The following is a 16,834-nucleotide window of genomic DNA, read 5'->3' as shown; positions in this document are numbered from 1 at the left end:
GGATTAGTACTGATCGAAGAGAGCCATCTACAGGCGAAAGGCGACATAACAGCACAGCAGCACCATTTAAGGTGGAACGAAAAACACGCATAAGAAGCTGGCTAATAAGAAGCCAACTTCAGCCTCGTAGCAGACCCTGGGAGGCACGCTCAAAATAATCATCTTTCCCAGTACTTAAGAGTCATATTTAGATCGCTTTACTGCAATTTTATTTGATTGATGGGAGATGTGAAGCCATCGAACCTGTACTGCGCTTTCACATTGAAATTGAAGCCATTTCTCATGCTTTCTCTCAGTGTCGGTGCTGCAATTGCGTGTAAAGGAGGCGACTTGAAAATGAAACGTGTAATCACCTTACAGAGGGTCTTCACGATGGGGTGCGTCAGCTAGTTCTCCATTATTGTCAGTTTACTGGACTTCTGAAGAAACCTATCTACAACGAAAATACAAACTGCACAGTTTAAGGCACATGAAGAGAAATCTGTTTGCTGATTGACTCAAAAAATGTCGATACAAATAATCTGCCAGGCTGATTTACTTGTCTGACCACCTCCCTCCGTCCCTCTTTGCTGTTAGCACAATTCTTTCAGTTTCTTTTCTTGTATTTTCCTTGCTATTTTACTGTTGCTTTTCCCCATGAGGAGATGGATCCACAACCGAAACCGTTTTCACCCTTTGTTTCTGCAGCGTCAGTCTGTATGAGGAGCACGTCTTGCACAGCTCCAGTGGCGCAATCGGTTAGCGCGCGGTACTTGCATAGCGGAGTCATGCCCAGGTTGTGAGTTCAAGCCTCACCTGGAGCAGTGTCTTCAGCTACTGAAAGCAACTCTCAAGTTTAGATACTCGCAGGTATCTGATGGAGATAAATTAACATCGAACGAAGAAGTAACGGTTTACTTCGAGTCACAATCAAATAAGGCTCTACAGCTGTGTTTCCTTCTCTTTTCAGCATGGAATAAACCTTGACTTTTTCCTTTGAAGCCCATGCATGCTGACACAGCTCCCTACTTAAATTACCATCAGCTGTGTACCTCCAGCTGACCTGTACACAAATATATGAGAGAGGTCTACTGAGACGAGAGGAGCACTGAAGACTTGAAAAAGCTCCCGCATTAGACTCTGTGTTTTTGTTGTTCCCCAGATTTGTTTTTAATGTTCTTTTTCTTTTGAAGTTGTTGCGTTTGGTTTTTTTTTCGTAGTTGTTAGACTACTACAGGGATTTACCTAGGTTCCTGGAAGACTTCTTGTTTTGTGTTTGTTGTGTTTTCGGGTTACAACAATTTTTTTTCTATTGATAGGACCCCACGCATTACTATGGGAGTAGTTAACTTTACTTCTTACATTGTACCTGAAATTACCACATAAACTACTACTCTGTTTCCCTTTTTTTAAAAGGCACAAGTGAAGTTTGTGTTTCCTTGCTGCTGATTGGTAGTTACAATGGGTCAATTGCAATAAACTTATATACAATAAACTCCACTGAAATTTGTCAGCAACTCTGTACTAAACCTATTTTCAATTGCAACAAACCTAAAATAACAGCTGCTGCCCGTTAGATGTTACTGCATTAGGAGTCTAGCATAAACCACCTCTTCATAGGTTTTAAGCAACTCGGTAGCGGACTAAGCAGAACGATTGATCACATTAGAACTGTCTTGAATGTAATGGAAATAATGTACTCATTAAGTAACAAGGTTATGCACCACTTGCTTGAAAATTATTATTATATTTAACTAAAATTGCTTTCCAGACACCACAAATATTCACAATGAATGTTATCATTACACATATTTATTAATAAAAGTGTTATTTATTAATAATTAAGTTCCGTGTATATCTTTATTAGTAGCTTTATTACAAGTAATGCATATACAGTCTTTATTATAGTTAGTTTTCAGTTATCCTGGGGAGGGAAGAGAATGGAAATTAAGGAAATACAAATTTAAAGGGGTTTTAAGTCTTCAATGTGTTCTGTCATAGCTGTGTGTTGTCACATCTGGGTGTTAATTTAGTATATTTGTTGTATTATTTATTGTGATTTGACACTAAACTTGTGTTTCTCAGGAGAAAGCAGTAAGATTTTTTTTTTTGAGGGTACAGAAAATTGTATTGTACGGCCAAATGTAAGGTTACGTTAAGAAACCCTTATTGTTACCTTTTGCAATGTTATTTATTTAAGACGGTTATTCAGAATAGTGTCCCTTACGTATCTGTGACTGTGGTCCAACAATAACGGTGCTGAAATAGCCGGAATGTGTGGGAAGAAGATGGAGATGGAACAGGAGGCTTATTCAGTCGATAGAAAGGTTGTGTAGGACTGAACACACTGCGGTTATGGTACTGGGTTTAAGAGCATTACGATCCTACAGTCTCCTGATCCGTAATCAGATGCATTATCCAATGCGCCACTGGCCCTTGTACCACATTCCTCAAGTGCACCACTGTGAGCTTGCGCCGCTACAATAATACATCGCCCCAGTCCAAATTTTCTCAATTAGGTGCACGTTTTCTATGTGTATTTAGTTAATAAGTCTTTCATTTTGTCTGTTTTAAAAATTGCATCTCTTTAAAACAGACAAACGAGTTTATGTGTCGCGCTGAAATTCACACATGAGGGAATTCAAACGAAATAAATCACAGAAAAGATATCGCGCTTAAAAAGAAATCCAGAGTGGAGATGCTGGTGATAGAAAACAGAGCTTCATACGATGCATGAGATGCTTTACCTCTGAACTAAACTCGGCTCTTTAATCGTGTTAGGAAGAGTGAATAGTCAACAGTGTACATTTTAAAAATCAAAGCAAGACAATGAGACACGAAGAGAATTCGGAACACGAGCCTCTCCTTCATTGTTTAATGAGCTTTTAATGAACGCCTAAGTGAAAGACAAATTCACTATTTTCACTTTGTGATTAAAAAACACTTTTATCACACGTTAAGCACTCCTGATGGTGTCGAATGGTTCTCTTTTCTACCCTCATCATTTGAGGATCCCCAGCTAAAATATCTTTTTAAACTACAACAAAATTGCAATATTTTGAATACTATTTAAGTTTACATAGTCACATTCCCGGTGATATTGACTTAGGCGCTCAACTATTAACTTCTTGTAGTTTGACTTGTGCCAAAAGTTTGAAATCTCTGCAACTATCAGGATGCTTAAGGACATCCAAAGAATCACATTTAGGGGAGATGGTGTTGAGGTCGAATTAATTTGAAATGCGTCTCTGGGGACTTTTGATTTACCAACGTTATGTTTAACCAATTGCGCTACTGGAGCAACACAGCACAGTAGCACATTTTCCTTAGTGCACTCAAACAGTGCTTATTCCCTAGCCTACCAGCTTCAAGACTTTTTTAAATCGATTGAAGATTCATTGGAAAAGGTTTGTCGATGGATCAGGTGGGAATCACACCCGGATTCACTGCTTTCAAGGCAGCTATGTTCATCATTATACCCAGGACTGGCACCAGGTGAATGATCTGTAGGGGGACATCTGAAATCCTGAGGGGGGCAGTGATATTTTGGTTTAAACGGAGCCGTTGCAACCATCCAAGTGAATTCTCGCAAGCATGCCACTGATTAGTATTTCATGTCAGAAGATAACGACAAGCAATCTGGTATTTAGCAATGAAGAACAGTTCCACGTTCATCAGAACTCACGTGATTATTTTTGCCTGGAACATCAACCATATGTGTTCATTTTTGCAACAACATCAACAGTAACGAGGTTCTGAATCATTAAGAAATCATTGTAAAACCAACAGAAAGTACAAACTTCTATAACTTCAGTCCTAGTTATATAACGATTGTACTGTAAGTATAAGGATAAACTACTGCAAGGCCGTGGTCCACCTGAGCAAATAAGGTTGTAATAATGTTGACACCCCAAAACATAGACACTATGTAACATGCTGTTCCTGGACGGATAGCCCTCCTGCACATCAAACAGTCCGATGTAGTAACTGTGAATTCGGGGTTAGTGTAGTTATCTGACCACTGACAAAGTACAACTAATTTTTACGGCGCAAGTTACAGTAAGTGAAAGTGTTCAAAAACTTTTTATCCAAACCTTTTATCCAAAACTGAGGGGGGTGGGACTGTTCAGTTGAGGGGGCGATTTTGTCATGCCAGTAACATTTTCACAAAACGTCCTAGAGTTACAAAAACACTTACTTTGTGTATAAAGTGCATTGTGTACACACTGTTCACAACATGAGAAATACTGCTCAATATGGGATCCTGTCCAGGAATATCAGGGCTGTAGGGGGTCAGATCTATAGATGTAGTAAACACATTAGTGGAGACGGTGTGTCTGCTCACTGTGTGAGAGCCGGGCGGGAAGAATAATCTGTGGTCTGGGAAGAGACCCTCGTTGGAAGACCGGCATCCTCACAGGAGAGAATGAAAAAAAAACTTTTTTAGGGACGCTGATTTTTCTCCTTGTGGGAATTAAAAGCACTTCTAGGGAGTGACCTCGTGGCGCATCTGACTCCACATCAGAAGGTTGTGTGTTCAGATCATGTCAAGATCGGCTGATGTATTTTCAGGTTGAGCTGGTGCTGAACCCAGGCATTACACCATGCAGTCCAGTTTTATCTGTATACCACATAGATAATCTAAATGAAATAACAGAGCAGTACAGAACACGCATTCAAGAGATTACACAGCAAGTCATTTTGAAACGACAAGAGAAAAGTCACACTGCACATCCGTGAAACATCACGTCCGACTTTAAAGACAGTTACATCACAGAATGGAAGTTTCAGGCCCCTTTTTTTATTACAGGTTCAAGCTAACCTGAAAGTTACAGAGTTTTAGGTCACTTTTGTATTAAAAAGTGTCTGAAGCCTGTAAATATAATTTGCCATTTTTTAAATTGTGGATGAAATCCACTCCCATGTACCAAGACCTTACAGTATATTCATGTTAATTATAATGACCAACGCTATTGGACATTAGCTGGTGCTTTTTGTAACGATTTGCTATTTCATGCAGGAAAAAAAGGAAGCCCGACCCAACGTTTGCTTTCAGGTGCGGTTCATTCACATAATGGACATCTATTTCTGAGGAGCCTGATTTAAAATCACACAAATCCGGTAGAAGTCAAACCTACAATCTCATGATGCAAAATCAGATGCGTTATCCATTAAACCACTGGCCAATCATGTTACCGAATTGCACCATGGTGAGTTCAGCACTGCAACTAGTAATACACCACCCCATCTAAAATTTCTAAGTGAGAAACGTGTTTTCTACATTTGTATCAGTTTTAAAATATCATATCTTTAAAACAGACAAAAGGTTTGTGTGTCACTCTGAAATTCTGATTGATTTTGAATTCAAAGAAAAAATGTTTTCTTCAACAACGCAGTGAAATTATGACATCTTCACTCTACTTCTCTCTTGTAGTAAAGCAGACCTTGCAGTGTGAGCATTTGCTACAGTAAATTAGGTCATGTATCATGTTAAATCACTTCTTCAAAACAAAACATTTCCTGGTGCACGCTTTCTCCATGAAAAAAATACATTTTTCCCTTACATGCTTTCTCGTTTTTTTTCCATCAGAGTACAGAAAGAAGAAAAAAGGGAAAAGCAGTGTTGCAAAAGAACTCCATCACCCTTGGGAGATGTCAAGCTCATCGGATATGAAAAGTGCCCAATAAAAGCAATTTCTCTTCATTTATCTTAGCTTCAGGGCTGCTATTATGTGTGAGGAGGCAACTTGCTCAGCCAGCAGACTCAGCTCTTACTGAATACAGGTATGTTTTGAGTGTCATGCTGATCGTCTTATAAATGCAAAAGAAACTTTTAAAGCTGAAAAAGTAATTTGCATGTGGCTACAACATCCCTGGAAGAGAGATTTTATCAGTTGCACATAATCGGTATTTTTTACTTTTTGTTCAGCACTGGAAATATATTTTTTTAAGTTTTCTTAAGAAAATCTCATGGAGTATTGACAGGACCTACCTTTAGCACTCAATAGCGATATTAATGGAGTAGAAATGTAAGATAAATTGATGATCTGAACTAAAATAGTCCTTACGTGCCTCATGTAACAGTGTTCGTATTCATAGCAAGTAATATTCTTTTTCAACCCCAAACGTTGCTATTGCATTAAGCTTTGTGCGACCATTAGAGGTTTCGGTAGCTTCTGGAGAGCGCACTTTTCCAAACTGAAACCTATAAGAACATTATTCAAGGTACACCATGTCCCAGAATCGTTCATCGGGACTAGGATTAATATCAATGGAAAATACTTCAAAATAAAAGATTTAACTGAAATATTAAAAGAGTAGGAAAGCATTTAAAATAGAAAAAATCAGTTCAGATGATTTTTAATTTTTGAGAAATGGGCACATACATCAGCTCAGTGAGCAGTGCGAGGTGCTCTCCTGGAGATGATGTTAAATTAGTTAAAATCATGTGATAGTTGAAAAAGCTTAATACTTAGTGAAACAGCCAGCACAAATGGTTGCATTTGTGATTATGCCACTTCTCTACTATAGCAGCCTCGATAAAAGACCCTCTGAAAGCAGTAAAGCACTGCACAACTGAATTCATTGCTATTTGGAGAAATCCACAAACTCGTGTTTTTCATGTGCTTTAAAAGACAGCCATACTCACCGACAAAATAATGACACTGCAGCTGATTTTTTCCGAAGCACAGTTGACCTTTCTGAGCCAAATGATGAAGCTCACCCAGTGAATACTATAGCAGAAGGTGGAGGAAAGTGCAACTTTGTAACTACTGCAACCACAGGAACAACCTCAAGAAGCAGAATCAATTTCCCATCGAATGGTGGTGTTGTCTGAGGTATGCGATGTGAACGTGTGGAGAGAATCCCACAATCTCTTCAAACCTTGGACAAAGTATTTCTGATGGAGCGCTGTGCGCAAAGATTGAATAACCTTTGCTCCTGCCGATGATTCTGTGTGAAAAAGCACAGCATTCAAGTTTCACAGACAAATGCACCATGCCTACAAAACCAATTTTAAAAACAATTGCGGCACACTACGATTCACACTGACTCAAAAGTGATCACGGCAGATGTTGTTCCCTGCATAATGCTGAAGGGACCAAAGAGCATTGCTGTTGGGAACACAAAATGAGGCTTTTTTATACCTTGATGTTAAGCTGACAAAGACTATCTTGAAACACCTAGTTCAGTCTCTCGACAGACTGTCAAGTAAAACTTTTACCCATTGAACCCGCAATAGAAGGAAGGTCTTAACCCACCAACACTTAGCAGCGGCAAGATTCAAACCTAACCCAGCGAAGAAAATGGAGCACAAACCCAGCACTTAGACCACCCAGCCACACTCCCAACACCTTACTCTTTTGGAGAACGTTGGGTGTCAACAGACAACACCGTTGAAATCGCTGAACTGCCTAGCGGACACTTTGTCGCCTTCTTCTGACCTGTATTTAATGCGATTCTCTGAAAACTTGGCACGTTATATCTGTGCTACCTTTATGGAGGGCACACTCATAAGAATCATAGATTCGATCACAAGCTTCTAAAAATGAGCATGAGAAAATTACATCACGCTATAAGGCTGAATGGCACAAATTCTCCTGTTACTTCTGCAGCAAATGTGTGTTTTTTGCTTCTTAAGACTGAGATAGTTGGAGATATTTGGCAGCAGTGGGGTTCCAACTCACACCCCCAAAGAGACTAGAGCTTTAATCCAGCTCCACATTAAAAACTGGGTGACTTGTAAGGGCTGGTAGGAGAGGAAAGGAATAAATGCTTCTTTTTTGGATAAAGTCTTTATCTACTAAAAGAAGGAAAGAAATATTTGATTATTATTTTTTCACCAGTTGTTTTGATCAAATTATTGTAACGCAGTGCCATATTAAGGTATAATATGTACATGAATGTTGTGTCTGAGTCGATGATGGCAGTTGAGTATCACTGGAGGACAGTTAATCATGAGTGGGTAAGCCTGCATAATGAGGGAGAAGAGATCGGACTCTCTGACGCAGTGTCCAGTGACACTAACCTTCTGTCCTACTGTTCTCTGCTAATGTAGAGGGTGAATGTAAGGTTTCATTCTTGTAAAATATTTCCGAGCACTTTTTTTGTTGCTGAAAATTAATCTTGTGCATTTGAATGAATTCCGATATTGTCACCTAATTCTATACATTGTTTCATCAGACTAGAACATTTAGAGGAGCTCAATTGCATTTATGAATTGCATAGTGATAGTATTACTTTCCGTTTAAATACTTCAGTCAAAAATGTAGAGAAGGTGCTCCTGTTTTCACCATTATAAGAACTGTGATGCACCAGTAATATTTACTCTCACAAAAGTATTGTAATTGTATTGTTCTGTTCTGTAACAATCTTGAGTGACACAAACCTTCTGTTTTACTGCACTACACTTCTCCAGAGGCCAGTTCAGCACACAAGGATCCTCAGTCAAACAAACACTGCAATCGCTTGATAAACGCCATTTCTCATCCTTTCTCTTGGTGTCGGTGCTACTATTGTATGCAAAGGAGGCGACTTGACAATGAAATCTTAAAGAGAGTCTTCATGAAGGTGTGCATCGGCAAGCTGGGCAATTGACTGGGCTTGTGAAGAAACCAATCTCATTCAACAACCATACAAATTGCACAGCTTAAGACACATGAAGCGAAATCCGTGAGCTGATTGACACAAAACAATGTCACTTCACATTATCTGCAAAGTTGTTTTGCTTGTCTGACCACCTCTTCCTACTTTACAGTGAGCACATATATTTCAGTTTCTTTCTCCCATGTGGAGATGTATCCACTGCCAAAACTGCTGTCTGATTATTTAAATTATCTGTAAAACTGTTACATGACTTCATCTAATTGTAAATTTATAAGACGGTCTATGAGACATTTGTTAGAGTAGCTGAATCCCAGGGCTCGTATGGAATCACACACAGACGGGTCTTCTGTGTGATCTGAGTCCCACTGCTCAGAGCTACAGACTGGTCAAATGGTCACTATTGTAGACACGACCATCGGACCATCGGCTACAAATAATCAATATACTGATCATAGTGTCACTACTGGTGTTTATTACATAAATACTATATATAAATAATAAGATAATTCCACACTCATATATGTTATAAAACATTTATAAACATTTTGGGAGGCTGACATACAGTAAAGAAAGTAATACTGAAGGGCTGGAAGTCCTGGAAAGGGTCAATAGAACCTTCTTGCTTTCGACCTGGAACAGAGCCCACAACTGCCAGATCAGTAACCCCTGAGCCCAGTTCACAGAGAGGAGAACCAGGAGCTCTTTTATGTCTCTAAGAGGGCTGGGAGGAAGGATAAAAGGGGGAAATGTGACATGAGTCCAGGCTGTTCTGTCTGATATTGTTCATGTAGCAGCACTGATTGTCTGAATATCTTCTGGTTCTGGATTGTGAGGATAGAGAGCAGTTGAGATCCTGTCTGAGTGTGAGTCTGAGCTGTGAATCTGACTGAGAAGAGAATAATGATTTTTTATTCTGCCTGAGAATTTTCCTGAGAATTTTTCTTCTTTTCCAAGTGGTGTTACATCTCCTTCAGAAACTCTGCACAGACTGCCAGAGTGAGAGAAGAGGAAAGAGAGATGGACAGATAAGAGCACACACAGCAAGAGACACATACGTCTTGATTTACTTTGAAGCAAGTGTTCATTTCTTTTCTGGAACAAGTTGTTTCTGAACTTCAAGAAATTCATACAACTTCTGAAAGATAAAATACAAATCTTGCTTCTCAGGACAGAAGAAATGCTGCAAAAAAATGCCAGTGATTTGTGAAAAGCAATGGGAATGTGTCCCTGTGCAGCTGTTAAACAAAGGGCTGGTGGGTCAAACGCACTCAGGGACGCGCTTCAGATTGTGATGATGTAAACATAATCTCCGCTAAAAATTGAAGGGATTTCTTCGCAAACCCTCTTGAATGTTGCAGGAAATCTTTTTGTTTTACTCGTGTGCAACTACAACAAGTAAACAATTAAGTACCTAAGTCAATGTCCAAGAAAACCATCCTCACGTGTGGAATTTTTCTTTAACTGGCTGTTGGGAGAATTCATTTATACACCCGTTGTATCCTTAGCAAAAATATTTTAAAATTAGAACACAGATTTGTTGGAGAACTTGACAATCCTTGACAATCATTATTAAATGAGCATTATACAAATGTGCGTTGATATTTTTAATATGTACCTTAATTGTAATATATATATATACATAATTGCTTTGATATGGATGTTCATTTGAAGGAATTGAGGAAACTATGAAGGATCGCAGAACAACCAAAGATACATTTGGGCATCTGCTATTGGTAAAGATGAAAGAGTACCTTAAGTGTGAAGCTTGCATACACACGAGAGAAAAAAACACTTCTAATGGACTTCATTAAATTGATGGTGTGCTTATGAATCGTGCATAAAGTGTACATAGCAGAGGACGGTTTCGATCCATCGACCTCTGGGTTATGGGCCCAGCACGCTTCCGCTGCGCCACTCTGCCATATAGCAATTCAACACAACTGCTCTATCTTTGCTTTCTAAAAGTGCGCCCGAGATGAAAAGTCTCAACGGTAAACGCAGACGTCACTTTGAGCACTTGGTCTTTTATAGTACAAATCATCACCCGCTGCTCTACATGGGCGTGTCTTCAATATCGTTGAGAACCAAACCTTCTGCTTTCCGAGGCAACTGATTCTTTCGTCGTTAATTCCCAAATCTACAACGAGAATCACTGAAACGAAAATCAAACACATGTACACACTCGCGTCCTAACCTGAAAGAAAAATCTACACCCACTTTATAATACTGAAAATGATTCAGGAAGTACAGCAAAGTTCTAAAACCAGCGAATGCATCTGCATACATAAAATGTCATTTTTTCAAAAGTAAAATCTTCAGCTTTGAAAGATTGTCATCCATATATTTTCGTTTTTCTCTTTTTTTACATAACACGCTTTCGAGAAACAAACTGTCTTTTAATTAAGGCTTCATTAGAAAATGTGTATCTTGGTTTGCTAAGTTAAAATCGGCACATCCCAGTGGGCAAAAGATGTAGAATATACGACTATTAAACGCATACCTTAGACGTGTAAATGTGCTCCGTAACTGGTCTAGAATGAAATTCTAATATACGTATATCGTTATACGTCAATTAGACATCTATGATTATATGTTTATTATACATAAATGGTTGGAGTTCTATTATACGGATGAATTTAGAGGACTATTATACATATATAGTTAAAGGTCTATTATACATCAAAGAAAGATGTTTATAGGTGTAGAAACTAGTAAATAAAGCCAATGATTTATTTTAGAAATGTATTCTTAAAATATACAATTATTCACACCTGAAAAATATGTAGTTCAAATTATACATTATATACAATATTGTAATCAACAAATGTCTAATCATCATTAAAAAACACAACTAGTAAACTTCAGTTACAAATTCTAGTAACATGGCGATATACATACATAGTAATGACAAACACAAACTAATTACATGAACACGCTAATATTTAACTCAATACCACATTTCGATTCAAATATAAATTTTAAAATTTACAACTTCTTTATTTCCACGAAAATATTATTAATGTAGCACAAATGCTACTTTCTAATAAAGACAGAAAGAAACTGTTTGTTTTGTGTCTCATGGTGATCCTCCTCTCGATACTAATGAAATGTTTAATATGATCCCTCGAGAAGAAAAATGAGTCAATTTCCGCCTGGAATGATTGATGCCCCATCAAACATTTTGTAATATCCCTGGAAGTTTATACAGTAGAATCCTGGTTCGTGGCTTAAATTCAAGGTAAACAAGACTAAGGAAACGAGTAAAAAACACTTTGTTTTGTTTTTTACACTTGTTTTACAATCGAGAGACTTTCTGTAAGAATTCCATTGTACCAGTACCGGTTACATATGGCAATAAAGTTCAAGTTCAAGTTCGAGTTGGAAACTTGATGTCAAAGTGGGATTTAAATCACCCGGATAATTTCACTACATTGGGCAGTATGTGCCAAAAAGCACACTGACATCCTTTCGATAGCTCAGTTGTTAGCGCGGAGGAGTATAGTGGAACCAGTAGGGATTCCTTAGGTCGCTGGGTTGATTCCGGCTCGAAGGAAGGTGCTTTTTGTGTACTTTAATCAAAGAGTTAAAAAAGCGAATGTGTTTCATTCAGACATTGATCAAAAGCTCAATAAACGACGGAGTAGAGGTTCCTGTTCCGAATTGTCTGATTGTCTGATTGTCTTGTTTTAGCCAAGATCTGATCTTTGAATTAAGGGACTACACTGTCTGCTTTGTAATTCAAAAATACATACAAATGTCAAGTTTTTTGTAGATATAAAGGTGTTCTCTGTTTTCAAAGGATAGGTACCTAATTGGCATAATGATTTGGTATTGATTTTGTATCGTTGTATTATAAAGTTTGTGCTTTCTGTGTTTTTATCGTATTGTGAACTTATTTTTTAAACAAATGCTTACAAAGGCAAACACGGCACACATCTGTTTATACCAGTGGTGAATTGTACATTTTTATTAAGTACAAGCTACTGTGCACTTCTGGGAGTATAACAGGTTCGATATAAAGTGGCAAAAATATAAAAGGGGAAAATACCCCAGACTGCGTGTAAAGCCCTCGTTGTGACTGTTTTAGATAAAAATGGCGTACTGTGCACGAAATGTTGCAGAAACACAATCTGATATTTTGATAATTATTATTTTAATAATTTGATCAAATTGAGGCCCAGGATCCAAATCTTCAGTTCTGATTTTTTTTAAGTGATATCTTTCCTTCCTGTCGTGGAAGTCACACGATGTGAGCAATTGTTTTTTTTACGTTATTATCCAAAGAGCCTCAGACGCACTGTAACCAAACCAGGATGGATTCTGCTGGGAGCCGGACTGAGCTCATTCTCACTGCCTGTGCTAAAAACAGAATTAGCTCTTCCCCGAACATCGTCTGCAGCTGCTGGATGGTGCTCTGCGTCCTACTGCTCCGGCAATTTGACGAAAGACAGATCACTTGTGCGGTTTTAACCTTCTCGCAGCTACGGGCGAGACTGACGCTCGCGATATGAAGGCACTCGCTGGTACACCTTCTCTTTCACAATCGCGACAGACTTCGCTTTTTTTAAAAAAAAGTAGATATAGCCCTGAAAAAATCAGTTTTTACATTAATCTATTTTGAATCAAAGTTTGATATTTTTTATTTTTTATTGCATTTTACATTATAATAATAATAATCATTATTGCTTACACTTATATAGCGCTGTTCTGGATACTCCACTCAATGCGCTTTACAGGTAATGGGGACTCCCCTCCACCACCACCATTCTCCTGAATGATCACAGAGAGTCAGGACCTCGGTTTTACATCTCAGCCGAAGGACGGCACCTGTTTACAGTTTAGTGTCCCCGTCATTGTACTGGGGTATTAGGACCCGCATGGACCGCAGGGTGTGCGCCCAGCGACAGAAACCCGACGTGTGTCGGGCTCGGCTGCGAGCAGGACAATGACGTCACGGGGACAAAGGAGAGGAAATCAAAACGATTCTATAAAAGACCTGTGTCAGCTGTTGGTTTGCAGTCTGGACTCTAAATCCTCCGATCCGATTTTAAATCTCCCTAATACCTGAGCTGCGGCTTCTTCCGAGTATTTATTCGTATACTTATTATGTGTAAGTGTATAGCTGAAACCTTCATATATTGTTCAGTTTAAATCAAAATGCTTTACCACTACAAGAGAGAAGTATAGTGTGAAGGATGGGACAAATTTATGATTTCTTGGAACAAAACGGTTTTTATTTGCATTCGAAATGAAGCAGAATTTTAGCGCGACACACAAACCCTTTGTCTTTTTTAGAGAGTGATTTTTAAACAGACATAAATGTAGAAAACGTGTTTTTTTTTAACACTACAATAGCAGGGTCAATGGCGTAATGAATAACGCGTCAGGCCTCGCGTCAGAAAATTATAGGTTGGACTGCCGTCTGGCTTGTTGAGTTTATACCACTTACATTCTTTTATATAAATGAACTGCACCTGAAAGCTATAGAAAACACTTTGGGTAAGTTGTCTGCTGCCTCATGCGAAATTGAGGAGCTGAGGATGCGAGGGGGGCTATTATACCTTGTGAAACACGCAAGGAACTGTAAAAAAGGTTGGTATTTGAATAAAATTGGCGATCACAAGATAACCACAATTTATGTGGTATTATCATCAATATCCTTCAAAATCGACGTTCAAATGAAGGATTTGAAGAAACTATGAAAAAAGCAACAGTAATAGCAGAGGATTTAGATTTTTGCTCTTCAAGTCAGTAGATCACCGTAGAGTTGCGCCCCTACAAACAACACAAAGGATGAATCCCACCTCCTTCGTTATTGCTATGTTTGTGCCGGTGAAAGTAGCGTTTGTGCTATTGAAAGCATCTCGGAAGATGAAGGTGCAGTCACTTCCACATGTCATGATATCATTAGATCCGACGATAAGAGCTGAAGCCCCTGGCATTTTCCAACCCAGCAATGTGAGGAAGATGAGCATAGAGTAAGGTAGCGTGGCCGAGCGGTCTAAGGCGCTGGATTTTAGGCTCTAGTCTCTCAGGGGGTGTGGGTTTGAATCCTGCTGCTGCCAAATGTTAGTGTTTAAGACCTGCAATGCGATCAGTAAAAGCCCTTTTTGTTAGGCTGCGGGAGGTGTTTAGTGATAGACTTTCTAAAAGACAGGCTGTCAGCTTAACATCAAGGCAGAAAAAATATTTTGTTTTCTCAACATAAATTCTCTTTGGCATGTTCAGCTTTATGTAGGGAACAACATCTGCCGAGATCACTTTTGAGGCAGTGCACATGATAGTGCACCAGCAAGTACATTTAATATTGGCTGTGGTGGTGAGCTGCTTTTGTCTGTGAAACTTTTAATTCTTCACGCCGAATCGTTGCCAGGGGTAAAGCTTATTAAATCTTTGAACATAGCGCTCCATCAGAAATACTTTGTTCGTGGTCAAAAGAGATCAGAGGATTAACTTCATGAATTCACATAGCATACCTTACAGGAAAGATTTAAAAGGGGAATTGATTGTGCTTCCTGATGTTGTTCCTGTGGTTTCTTTGGATACAAAGGTGAATGTTCTTTGACGTTCTGCTAGAATATCCACTGGGTGGGCTTTATCAATCAGCTCGGATAGGTCATCAGTGCTCCGTCTCCGGAAAATAATCAGCACTGTCGTTTTTTCCTGTGCTGTCTTTTAAAACATATAAGATCACGAGTTTACAGATTTCTCCAAATAACAACTATACATTTTAACCCAGCGGTTAGCATTCCTTCAATCCAATAGTTTTACTCCTGGTAAAAAGCAGTGAAATATATAGAGAGATGATATTCAAATATTTCAACATTCTTATTGGATTACCTGTATGGATATATCGCTCAGAATTCCTAATATGATTTTGAGTTCAGTTTTGCTTTACTACTTTCAGAGTCTTTTATTGACCTTGCTGAAGCAGAGAAGTGACATAATCACAAATGCGACCTACCTGTGCTGCTGTTTTTGGTTAATAATGATTAAAAAAAACAGCTCCTTGCATTAAGAGCAAGAGCAACCAACACGCTCGTTGGCTGTGTTTGGTATTTTCCGTGGTGCTCTTCCTCAGCTGCAAAGTTATTTGGCGAGCAAAGAACTCTGAGAAGGAGTCTGAATCCGTCAACAACACAGGAATTCTAAGATCGCACTGCCGTCTTGTGTACAGAGATCTGCTTTTTCCTTATAGAGTGTTTTGGTGTTTAAGAACACGTATCCTACCTTGAATGCTAGTTTCAAAAGATATGTTACCGGATCACAGATTTTCTTGAAAAGATTTGGGGATGCACTTACCGGGATTCAAACCCGGCTCAATTATTTAGAAGGCACCTATACCACCAACGCACTTCTGAGAAACACCGGCACATTTCCGCAATCCTCCCTCTCACCTACAAAGTTATGAAGAGACAGACGTCCAATGAAAACTAATTTGATTCACTCAAGGCTCCGCTCTTTTGTTGTGATGTCATTTTAATTAATGTTAGCTGTGATAAGGTGTCGTTTCTGTCTCTTAAAGTTTAAGTCTGCTCCTTTCTTCCTGGTTTAGAAATAATGTTCCATGATTGTTTACAAACAGCACTATCAATTATTTGTCCAGCTCTAACGCCTGTGTGCGTTGACAAGGCAACTCCAAAGGACATATTAAATAACATGATCCTTCCTGTTACCATTCCTGTGGTTGGAGCGTTGTTTCGCCCTTTTTCGTTCTTCTACAATATTTGCAGACAGGACTTTATCACTCGAGTTGTACAAAACAAGTCGGTCCATGAAAATCATCAGTACTGCTGTTATTCTATGCGTAGTTTAATCAAGGTAGTCGAGTGAGGAGGTAAAAAAGCACTCCCCGTCGATAAATCAATCATCGTCGCCCGTGTGACTGGATATAAAAATAACGGATTCATTTTAACCAATCTCTGGAAGCTTCGATGCGGTTATTTTTCCTTCCTTATTTCTTCATTCTTATGAATTTACTCTGTAGTAGAGGAAACGCAAAAGTGGGAAACTGCAGAAGTGGGAAACTGCAGGCATCCTTCATTAGTGGTGGATTGTGTTCAGAGAGCATCAGCACATCTCAGTTCTGTTAATAAGTCTGTTGGGGATATACCTCAGTGGTAGAGCGCATGCTTCACATGTATGAGGTCCCGGCATCTCCAGGTGCTTTATATTACTGTGCTCACATTACAATCTTCTGTTAAATGTGAACTCTTTGCTCGTGTTCATAGAGAGCCAAGTTCACACA

General features: G+C 38.9%; 1 non-coding gene across 1 annotated transcript; it reads left to right on the top strand.

Annotated features, from left to right (window-relative positions):
* The first annotated feature begins 719 nt into the window (after positions 1–719).
* trnaa-ugc (transfer RNA alanine (anticodon UGC)) lies at positions 720–803 on the top strand. Its single transcript is given in 2 exon segments — positions 720–757; positions 768–803. It is a non-coding gene; the product is annotated as a tRNA-Ala (tRNA).
* The last annotated feature ends 16,031 nt before the right edge of the window (positions 804–16,834 follow it).

This window comes from Atractosteus spatula, chromosome 10 (genome assembly GCF_055471065.1).
Source record: "Atractosteus spatula isolate fAtrSpa1 chromosome 10, fAtrSpa1.hap1, whole genome shotgun sequence".
In the NCBI taxonomy this organism is placed as follows: domain Eukaryota; kingdom Metazoa; phylum Chordata; class Actinopteri; order Semionotiformes; family Lepisosteidae; genus Atractosteus; species Atractosteus spatula.
The sequence above is the reverse complement of the archived record's forward strand: the minus strand, read 5'-3'. Positions and strand labels throughout refer to the sequence as shown.